The 10,437-nt window shown below is 47.1% G+C and overlaps 1 long non-coding RNA gene across 1 annotated transcript; it reads right to left on the bottom strand.

The window, feature by feature from the left end:
- Positions 1–1,969: 1,969 nt before the first annotated feature.
- Positions 1,970–9,662, bottom strand: LOC118944375. Its single transcript, XR_005039599.1, has 4 exons — positions 9,532–9,662; positions 8,017–8,077; positions 7,661–7,765; positions 1,970–2,333 (listed from the first exon to the last, which is right to left on the bottom strand). It is a non-coding gene; the product is annotated as an uncharacterized LOC118944375 (long non-coding RNA).
- Positions 9,663–10,437: the final 775 nt, after the last annotated feature.

Raw genomic sequence — 10,437 nt, 5'->3', positions numbered from 1 at the left:
GCTTGAAAGACGTTTTGGACACTACAGTGAAAATGGTTAACTTTGTTAAAGCAAGGCCCCTGAACTCTTGTGTATTTTCTGCTCTATGCAATGATATGGGCAGCGACCATGTAACGATTTTACAACATACAGAAGTGTGCTGGTTAGTCTGACCGTTTGAATGATGATGAGTTTCTCACACGACTGGTGATGTTTTTTCTCCCCTGAATGATCTGAATCAAGGATTACAGGGACTCTCCACAACTGTATTCAATGTGCGGGACAAAATTGAGGCTATGATTAAGAAGTTGGAGCTCTACTCTGTTTGCAAGGACAACACACAGGTCTTTCCATCATTGTGTTTTTTTTGTGTGCAAATTAACTCAAGTTTACGGACAACGTCAAATGTGATATAGCGAGGCACCTATGTGAGTTGGGTGCGCAATTACACAGGTACTTTCCCGAAACAGATGACACAAACAACTGGATTTGTTATCCCTTTCATGCCCTGCCTCCAGTCCACTTACCGATATATGAACAAGAGAGCCTCATCGAAATTGCAACAAGCGGTTCTGTGAAATTTTAATTTAATCAGAAGCCACTGCCAGATTTCTGGATTGGGCTGCGCTCAGAGTATCCTGTCTTGGCAAATCGCGCTGTCAAGACACTGATGCCCTTTGCAACCATGTACCTATGTAAGAGAGGATTCTCGGCCCTCACTAGCATGGAAACTAAATACAGGCACAGTGTCACGACTTCTGCCGAAGTTGGTCCCTCTCCTTGTTCGGGCGGCGTTTGGCGGTCGACGTCACCGGTTTTCTAGCTGCAACCGATCCACTTTTCATTTTCCATTTGTTTTGTCTTCATTGTACACACCTGTTTTCCATTCCTATAATTATATGTTCCTTATTTAACCCTCTGGTTCCCCCATGGTTTTTTTCGTGTTTGTTCGTTGTACGTTTGTCTGTATTTGTGAGCTTGATTATTTTCCTTATTGGAATATTTGTTGTTTTGAGTAAAGTTACGTGCATTACTCATCTCTGTGTCCTGCGCCTGACTCCACCTTACCTGCTACACCTAGTGTGGGAAATTATTTAAGACTGAAACTCTTGCGAGCCGGGTTGTAACAAAAACTCACTCATTCTTATGTTTAATACATGTATCATATAGTGTGTGTGTGGCATGCTTACAATGATGGTATAAAACAACATTTGAGAGTGCGCTGACCCTGATGCTACAGGGGGAACACAGCTGTAGGTTGAATGTTTGAAGGGGTACAGGGCTATAAAAGGTCTGGGAACCACTGATATATAGAGGGTTACCTACTGATCATAGCATATTTGTGTTCGAGACGGTCCAATCTGAAATCCCGAAGTTGTGGCCTTGGACTGATTCATGTAAATATCAGAAGTTTGATTTCATAAATGGATCTTATTGTAATTCTGGCTTCTCAAACTAATGCATGCATTTTGATAATTACTGAGACTTAGTTAAAAAAGTATGTTCCATACTCTGATGTGTCTGAATGGTTCTAATGTTTATAGATCTGACAGAGCTGGCAGGGGTGGGAGTGTCACCATATTAATAAAGAACAACTACTGTGTGTTTTGCTGTATGTATTGCCACCTCTGTCCTCAAGCAATATGAATGTCTTGTCCTAAATGTAAGGCTTGGTAATTATCAGGTTTGAAGGTAAGACCCAGATGCAGACTGTGTTGGAGTGACAATGTTTATTACAGCAACAGGGCAGGCGATAGACAGTTCAAGGCAGGCAGGGGACAATAACCAGAGTAGTGGGGTAAAGGTACAGGACGACAGGCAAGCTCAGGGTCAGGGTCAGGTAGAGTGATCAGGCGGGAGGGATCAGAGACAGGACAGGCAAGGGTCAAATCCAGGAGGGCAAGAAAAAGGAAGACTGGGGAAAAGCAGGAGCTGAGACACAAAACACTCTTTGACTTGACAAACAAGACTAACTGGCAACAGACAAACAGAGAACACAGGTATAAGTACTCAGGGGATAATGGGGAAAATGGGCGACACTTGGAGGGGGGTGGAGACAAGCACAAGGACAGGTGAAACAGATCAGGGCATGACAGTACCCCCACCCCTTTCTAGGGACGCCACCTGGCGTCCTACATGGGTGCATACCTGGTTGACCGGGGTGCCAGCAGTGGAAGTCGGCGATGAGGGCTGGGTCCAGAATGTCTCTAGCGGGGACGCAGCACCTCTCCTCCGGTCTATAACCCTCCCAGTCAACCAGGGCCTGGAAACCCCTGCCCCACAGTTGAACACTCAGGAGGCGTCTCACCGTGTATGCAGGATGGTCATCGATGACACGGGGAGGAGGGGTGGGCCTGGAAACAGAAGACAAAGGGCTGTGAGACATGGGCTTAATCTTAGACAGATGGAACGTAGGGTGAATACGAAGGGTACAGGGTAACAAAAGACAAACAGCAGGGGAACTAAGGACCCTAGAGATGGGGAACGGGCCAAAAACCGGGGGGAGAGTTTGCGGGATTCCACCCGAAGGGGCAAATCCTGGGTGGACAGCCATACCTTCTGCCCGAGACGATGCCGGGGAGCCGGGGAGGAGACCAGGCAGCGCAGGCTAGTCTCCAGATCCTAGTTGGCTCCCTCCGACTGGCCGTTAGACTGGGGGTGGAATCCGGAGGACAGGCTGGTCGACGACCCAATGAGGGTGCAGAACACCTTCCAAAACCGAGACGAGAACTGAGGGCCCCGGTCAGAGACCATGTTGACCGATCGTCCATGGATCCGGAAGACGTGCTGCACCATGAGCTGGGCCGTCTCCTTGGCAGAGGGTACTTTGGGGAGAGGAATGAAGTGGGCGGCTTTGGAAAACCGATCCACCACAGTCAGGATGGCAGTGTTGCCATCAGATGGAGGAAGACCCATGACAAAGTCCAGGGAGATGTGGGTCCAGGGATGGTGAGGGACAGGCAGAGGTTGGAGGAGACCAGCCGAATGCAGAGACATCAGGGACCATGGTGGGCCACCAAAAGCGTTGTCGCACAAAAGCCAGGGTCCGGCGGGAGCCCGGGTGGCAGGGCCAGTCTGGAGGAGTTTCGGCTGGGGAATCTGTGCCTCCTGAACCTGTTTCCTTATACCTCAGCTGAGTGCCGTCGCCAGGCACGAGGTGGAAAAGATGGTCATGGGCTCCGGGGTAATAGCCATGGGGCTATTACGGCAAGACAGTGCATCCGGCTTGACATTTTTGGATCCAGGCTGATATGAGAGGGAGAAGTTGAATCATGTGAACAGCAGGGCCTATTTAGCTTGCCTGTAGTTGAGGCATTTGGCGGTGCGGAGCTACTCAATATTTTTGTTGTCGGTCCAAATAATGAATGGGTGTTCCGCCCCTTCCAGCCAGTGCCTCCATTCATCCAATGCCATCTTCACTGCGAGAAGCTCACAATTTCCCACATCGTAGTTTTTCTCCAGGGCGTCGAGGCGATGGGAGAAGAAGGCGCAGGGATGTAGCTTCAGGTCCAGGGCAGAACACTGGAACAGGACCATCCCCACTCCTATATCCGACAATCGGCCTCCACCACAAATTGACGGGAAGGGTCAGGATGAACCAGGATGGGAGCAGTGGTGAAGCGGTGTTTCAGGTCCCGGAAGGCCCAGTTAGCAGCAGGGGACCACGTGAACAGAAACCTGGGAGAGGCGAGTGCTGACAGGGGGGAAGCCAGGGAGCTGTAACCCCGGATGAAGCGGCGATAGAAGTTGGTGAACCCCAGGAAACATTACCAGCTTCACCCTGGACGTAGGCTGAGGCCCATCTACCACCACTCTCACCTTCCCGGGATCCATCTGGAAACTCCCAGTGGAGATGATGTACCCCAGAAAGGGGATGGTGGAGCAATGGAACTCTTGGAACACTTCTCTGACTTAACAAACAGCTGGTTCTCCAGGAGGCTTTGAAGAACCTGTCAGACGTGGAGCACATGTTCTTGGGGGGAGCGGGAGAAGATGAGGATGTCAATGTAGACAAAGTCGAACCGATTCAACATGTCACGGAGAACATCCTTTACCAGAGCCTGGAACACAGCAGGGGCGTTGGTGAGGCCAAATGGCATGACCAAAAACTTTTGTTTTGTTTTTTTGTCTTCCACTCATCCCCCTCCCGTAACCGCACCAGGTGGTAGGCGTTCCGTAGATCCAGCTTGGAAAACACGGTGGCCCCCTGGAGCGGCTCGAAGGCCGAGGAGATGAGTGGTAGCAGTTCTTCACCGTTGTCATTTAATCCCTGGTAGTCGATGCTTGGGTCTTGTCTGTAAGATCTTATGCTTCACGGAGACGTGGCTGAACGACGACAACATCAACATACAGCTGGCTGGTTATACAATGTACCGGCAGGATAGAACAGCGGCGTCTGGTAAGATAAGGGGTGGAGGTCTATGTAATTTTGTAAACAACAGCTGGTGCACGATATCTAAGGAAGTCTAGAGAAATTGCACGCCTGAGGTAGAGTTTCTTATGATAAGCTGTAGACCACACTACCTACCGAGAGAGTTTAACTGTATTCTTTGTAGCTGTTTACATACCACCACAGTCAGAGGCTGGCACTAACATAGCATTGAACTAGCTGAATTCCGCCATAAGAAAACAAGAAAGCACTCACCCAGAGGCGGCATTCCTAGTAGCCGGGGACTTTATTGCAGGGAAACTTAAATCAGTTTTACCTAATTTCTATCAGCATGTTAAATGTACAACCAGAGGGAGAATAACTCTGGACCACCTATATTCGACACACAGGGATGCATACAAAGCTCTCCCTCACCTCCATTTGGCAAATATGACCATAATTCCATCCTCCTGATTCCTGCTTACAACCAAAAATTAAAGCAGGAAGCACCAGTGACTAGAACAATATAAAAAGTGGTCAGATGATGCAGATGCTAAGCTATGTAACTATTTTGCTAGCACAGACAGGAATATGTCCCGGGATTCCTCCAATGGCATTGAGGAGTACACTACATGTCATTGGCTTCATCAATAAGTGCATTGATGACGTCATCCCCACAGTGACCGTACGTACATACCTCAACCAGAAGCTATGGATTACAGGCAGCATTCGCATTGAGCTAAAGCTGCCGCTTTCAAGGAGCGGGACTCTAACCCGGAAGCTTATAGTTTATCTTGCTATGCCCCTCAAACAGGCAAAGCGTCAATACAGGACTAATTTCGAGTTGAACTACACCGGCTTTGATGCTCGTTGGATGTGGTAGAGCCTGCAAACCATTACAGACTACAAAGGGAACACATCTGAGAGCTGCCCAGTGACACGAGCCTACCGGATGAGCTAAACTATTTATATGCTTGCTTCGAGGCAAATAACACTGAAACATGCATGAGAGCACCAGCTGCACTGGAAGACTGTGTGATCACGCTCGCCGCAGCCGATGTGAGTAAGACCTTTAGACAGATCAACATTCACAAGGCTGCAGGGCCAGACAGATTACCAGGACGTGTATTGCGAGCATGCGCTGGTCAATTGGCAAGTGCCTTCACTACATTTTCAACCTCCCCTGTCAGAGTCTGTAATACCAACATGTTTTAAGCAGACCACCATAGTGCCTGTGCTCAAGAACACTAAGGTAACCTGGCTAAATGACTACCTACCAGTAGCACTCACGTCTGTAGCCATGAAGTGCTTTGAAAGGCTGGTCATGGCTCACATCAACACCATCATCCCAGAAACCCTAGACCCACTCCAATTTTCATACCGCCCCAACAGATCCACAGATGATGCAGTTGATGCTTCCTGACGGGCTGCCCCTAGGTGGTAAGGGTAGGTAACAACACACCTGCCACGCTGATCCTCAACACAGGGGCCCCTCAGGGGTGGGTGCTCAGCCCACTCATGCACTCCCTGTTCACTCATGACTGCATGGCCATGCACGACTCCAACACCATCATTAAATTTACAGATGACACAACAGTGGTAGGCCTGATGACCGACAACAACGAGACAGCCTATAGGGGGGAGACCAGAGGCCTGGCCGTGTGGTGCCAGGACAACAACCTCTCCCTCAACGTGATCAAGACAAAGGAGCTGATTGTCGACTACAGGAAGAAGACGACCGAGCATGCCCCCATGCAGTGGCTGCAGTGGAGCAGGTTGAGAACTTCAAGTTCCTTGGTGTCCACATCCCCAACAAACTAACATGGTCCAAGCACACCATGACAGTCGTGAAAAGGGCACGAGAAAACCTATTCCCCCTCAGGAGACTGAAAAGATTTGGCATGAGTCCTCAGATCCTCAAAAGGTTCTACAGCTGCACCGTCGAGAGCATCCTGGTTGCATCACTGCCTGCTATGGCAACTGCTCTCTGCTACCGCATGGCAAGCGGTACCGGAGTGCCAAGTCTAGGTCCAAGAGGATTCTAAACAGCTTCTACCCACAAGCCATAAGACTCCTGAACATCTAGTCAAATGGCTACCCAGACTATTTGCATTGACTGTATTTGCATTCACTGTAAGGTCTACACCTGTTGAATTCGGCGCATGTGACTAATAAAATTGGATTTGATTCGGGGGCAAGGTGGAATCCCTGGACGTGCGAAAAAAGTCAAATTTCCTCTCCCTCCGTTGTTCCTGTAGTCGCCCATCGATTCGGATGGTCAAAGCGATGAGGGAATTGAGTTCTGTGGGTAACTCCCGAGCAGCAAGCAGTTCTTCCTGGTTCCAAGCACTCTCCGCTGCCAACGTGAGAAAATCCATAGTCGGCCACACTGCAGGAGTCCTCCTGAAGCTGGATTAGCTGGGCAGCTTCTTTCCTGGAGAACAGGGTGTAAAAAAAACTTCTTTACCTCTCCCACGAACCCCTGCAGACTAACGCATATTGTTTCCATACAGCAGTAGCCCAGTTGAGAGCCCTCCCGGACATCAGTGTGATGAGATAGGCTATCTTGGATCGATCCGAGGGGAAGGAGGAGGGCTGAAGCTCAGAAATGAGGGCACACTGAGCTAGAAACACCTGACAGGTGGAGTGACTGATGAGACGACGCTGCTAGCAGCTGGGTAACTGAAGGGCTGTGGATTTACCAACGTGGTAGGCTGCCTCCCAGACAACATGCGGAATTGCTCCAGCAAACTGTCTAATGCCCGGTCATGGCGTTCATCCAACGTTTGGACCCCCTCCATAAGGCCATGAAGCAGTTCCTCGTGCCTCCCGATGGTGGCTCCTTGGGAGGAGATGGCGTTGCATAGCTGGCCCGGGTCTCCTGGGACAGTCATGGCCAGTTTGTACTATCAGGTTTGAAGGTAAGACCCTGATGCAGACTGTCGGAGTAACAATTACAGAAACAGGGCAGGCAAACAGGTCCAGGCAGGCAGGGGTCGATAACCAGAGTAGTTGGGGAAAGGTACAGGGCGGCAGGCAGGCTCAGGGTCGGGTCAGGCAGACGTTGTTAATCCAGAGGTTGTGCAAAGGTACAGGACGGAAGGCAGCTCAGTGTCAGGGGCAGGCAGAGTGGTCAGGCAGGCGGGCTCAGACAGGACAGGCAAGGGTAAAAACCAGGAGGGCGAGAAAGAGAGAGACTGGGGAAAAGCAGGAGCTGAGACACAAAACGCTGGTTGACTTGACAAACAAGATGAACTGGCAACAGACAAACAGAGAACAAGGCGGATTATCCACTCGCTGACAAATTCTCACCAAGCACCAGAATCTGCGCCCCCTGTATCGGCGTCTCCTCTTCATGTGAATGACAGGGATTTGGGCCTGGTCCAGGAGGAGCCGTAAATCTTTCGCCTCCGATTCCTAAAAAAAAAGCTATTTTCAGTCATTATTATTATTATTTAACCATTATTTAACTAGGCAAGTCAGTTAAGAACAAATTCTTATTTACAACAACAGCCTACCGGAGAACAGAGATGTTGGCAGATACATTATGTACAACAAAAGTTACAAACAGCACAAAAATACACACAGAATAGCACAATTAGTCATACCCTCCGGAGCTATTATTAGATAGATGTCTTCCTCTGGATAGAAAAGCAAAGTCAACTTACTTCTTGAATTGTGTAGCTGAGAGTGGTGGAAATCCAGCTAAATTCTGGAAAGTGGTCAAATCTATGAAAAGAAATGACACCCCGTCATTGCCCCAGCAGGTTATGACAGCCTCTGGTCCCATAACAGACAAAAATTACATTTGTGATTGTTTTAATAACCCTTTTCCTAGGGTTAACCCTTTTCTTATTCACTGCTAGACAGATAGCAGAGAATGATACTCTTTTGTAAATTTGAACCATTTTTATGTCAATGACGTATTAAAAAACATCCACAGGAACGGATTCGCTTGATCCCTTTCTAATGCAGCTTTCTGTCCCCCTATTGTAAAAACGTTGATCCACATTTTTAATATAACAATTGCTTCTGGTGCTATCCCTAAGATCAGGAAGGCGGCGCATGTCCTCCCCCTTCACAAAGTGGAGATCTTTCTCACCTAGATCAAGACCACCCAATTTCTAAACCATCTTGCCTTGCAAAAATATTAGAATCCCTGGCAAACACTCATCTAAGAACTATTTTAACTTCAAATTATATTCTTAATGTGTACCAGTCTGGTTTTAGACCTGGACTTAGCACCGTTTCAGCAGCTACGTTTGTCTTAAATGACACATTAAATTGCTTAGATCATAGGAATCACTGTGCTGCCATATTTATAGACCTATCCAATGCCTTTCATACTGTCAACCATCCCCTACTCATTCAAATAAGGCTCGACCAGGCATCTTTGGAAGTGGTTTGGGGAATATATGTCAGACAGGACGCAATGTGTGCTTTTTGATCGTGTCAAGTCAAGTTATCGCGATGTTACTAAAGGTGTTCTGCAGGGGTCAATTTTGGGACCCGTCCTCTTTACTATGTATATACAGTGTATTCGGAAAAGTATTCAGACCCCTTGATTTTTTTCCCACATTTTTCCAAACTGACCAATCAGGGGAGAAGGGCCTTAGTCAGGGAGATGTGTCACGCTGCATGAGGCAAATCAAAAAGTTGGCTGGTCCTCATTAAAGTTGTATTGTTGTCCTCAGGGAACCATTGTAAATGAGACCCTGATGTCAATGGGCTCCCATGAATGAATTAAATTAAAATAAAATACATTAGAACAAGTGAAAATTGACATGGGTCATGTGAAAATGTATTTATAGAAACACTCTCTCTGGTACATATTCATAAAATCGAGTCCTAACTATACATTTAACTATGCATGCATCGAGTCATAAATACGCAGGCATCCATCCACCTCTCTAACTACCCACCCAACCATCCATTCACATGGGCTTTAGAATTGGCTGTGGAAAGGAGGCATATAAAGTCCTGAAAGCCAAGGCAATCTTTTCACAAATCTTTTCCAAATTGTCAAATGTTGCCAATGCAAGGACATACGTCACTGCAATGGCCCTGTGTATTGTCCTCAAAATGTCACAATAAATATGTGATTACCTAAGAAGCATTACCCATATTGAGAATAGGAGGGGACAGATGATGAATCCAGTCCATCAAAATATGCAGCTACCTACCTGAGGGTTGTCGGGATGATGTAACATCTGGGCTCTTTCTAGAAGAGATGGTATCTTTCATTTTCATTTATATTTCTTCAGATGTGTTGATTTCTAGCCTCTGCATTGTGATGAAAAGACAAGGATTACTGAATTTATTTCTTCCATGTCAGTATCCCAATTACACTGGGATACATATCTGGCAGGCTATGTATCCTGCTGTGGAAACTACAACAAAATATTTCATCCATGTGAATATGCCAATTTTTGTGTTTTGTGTTTGTTAATAACTGTGTTTCATAGCATCATTGTCATGGGCTTTGTCAATCATTGTCAATACTGGCTACATGTCCCCACTGACTGGGAGAGTCTATGGGCAATTTCTGCGTAAAAACTCTGCTCTCTATGCAAAGTGATAGTACACGTCAAACTGCAAATTGACAACGTATGACATCATCCCCATGTGAGGGAATAGCCTTCCTATGTTCTTGTTGTGCTAAACCCAATGACACAGGGTAGTTTTGATTATTAGTATAAATAATTGTTTGCTTCAGAGGTGTTATTATCACTTAAACACATCACATTTTTTGTATTTATTTGTCTGTTCATTATGCATTTCTAATGGTATTCAGCTACTCAAGTTAAGGAGGATACTTTCCATGATCAAATAGTCTACAAAATAAAGACCAGGAAAATAAACCATGTAGCGTCACTCCCTCTACTGGATAAAACAAATACTGAAGATATTGTGTGTGGTCGAAATTGAGGATGACAATGTTCAGTTATTTTTTTCCTCCTTTTTTTGTGAGCAGCTTTTTACTTTATAGTCTCTTTTCAAGGGGGGGGGGGGGGGGGGGGGGGGGGGGGGGGTGGAGTTACACATTTTTTTTTTAAGTCAAGGAAATGCCTACAAAGATATCCCCAAAC

The sequence above is a fragment of the Oncorhynchus mykiss genome, chromosome 25 (assembly GCF_013265735.2).
Source record: "Oncorhynchus mykiss isolate Arlee chromosome 25, USDA_OmykA_1.1, whole genome shotgun sequence".
NCBI lineage: Eukaryota > Metazoa > Chordata > Actinopteri > Salmoniformes > Salmonidae > Oncorhynchus > Oncorhynchus mykiss.
The sequence above is the reverse complement of the archived record's forward strand: the minus strand, read 5'-3'. Positions and strand labels throughout refer to the sequence as shown.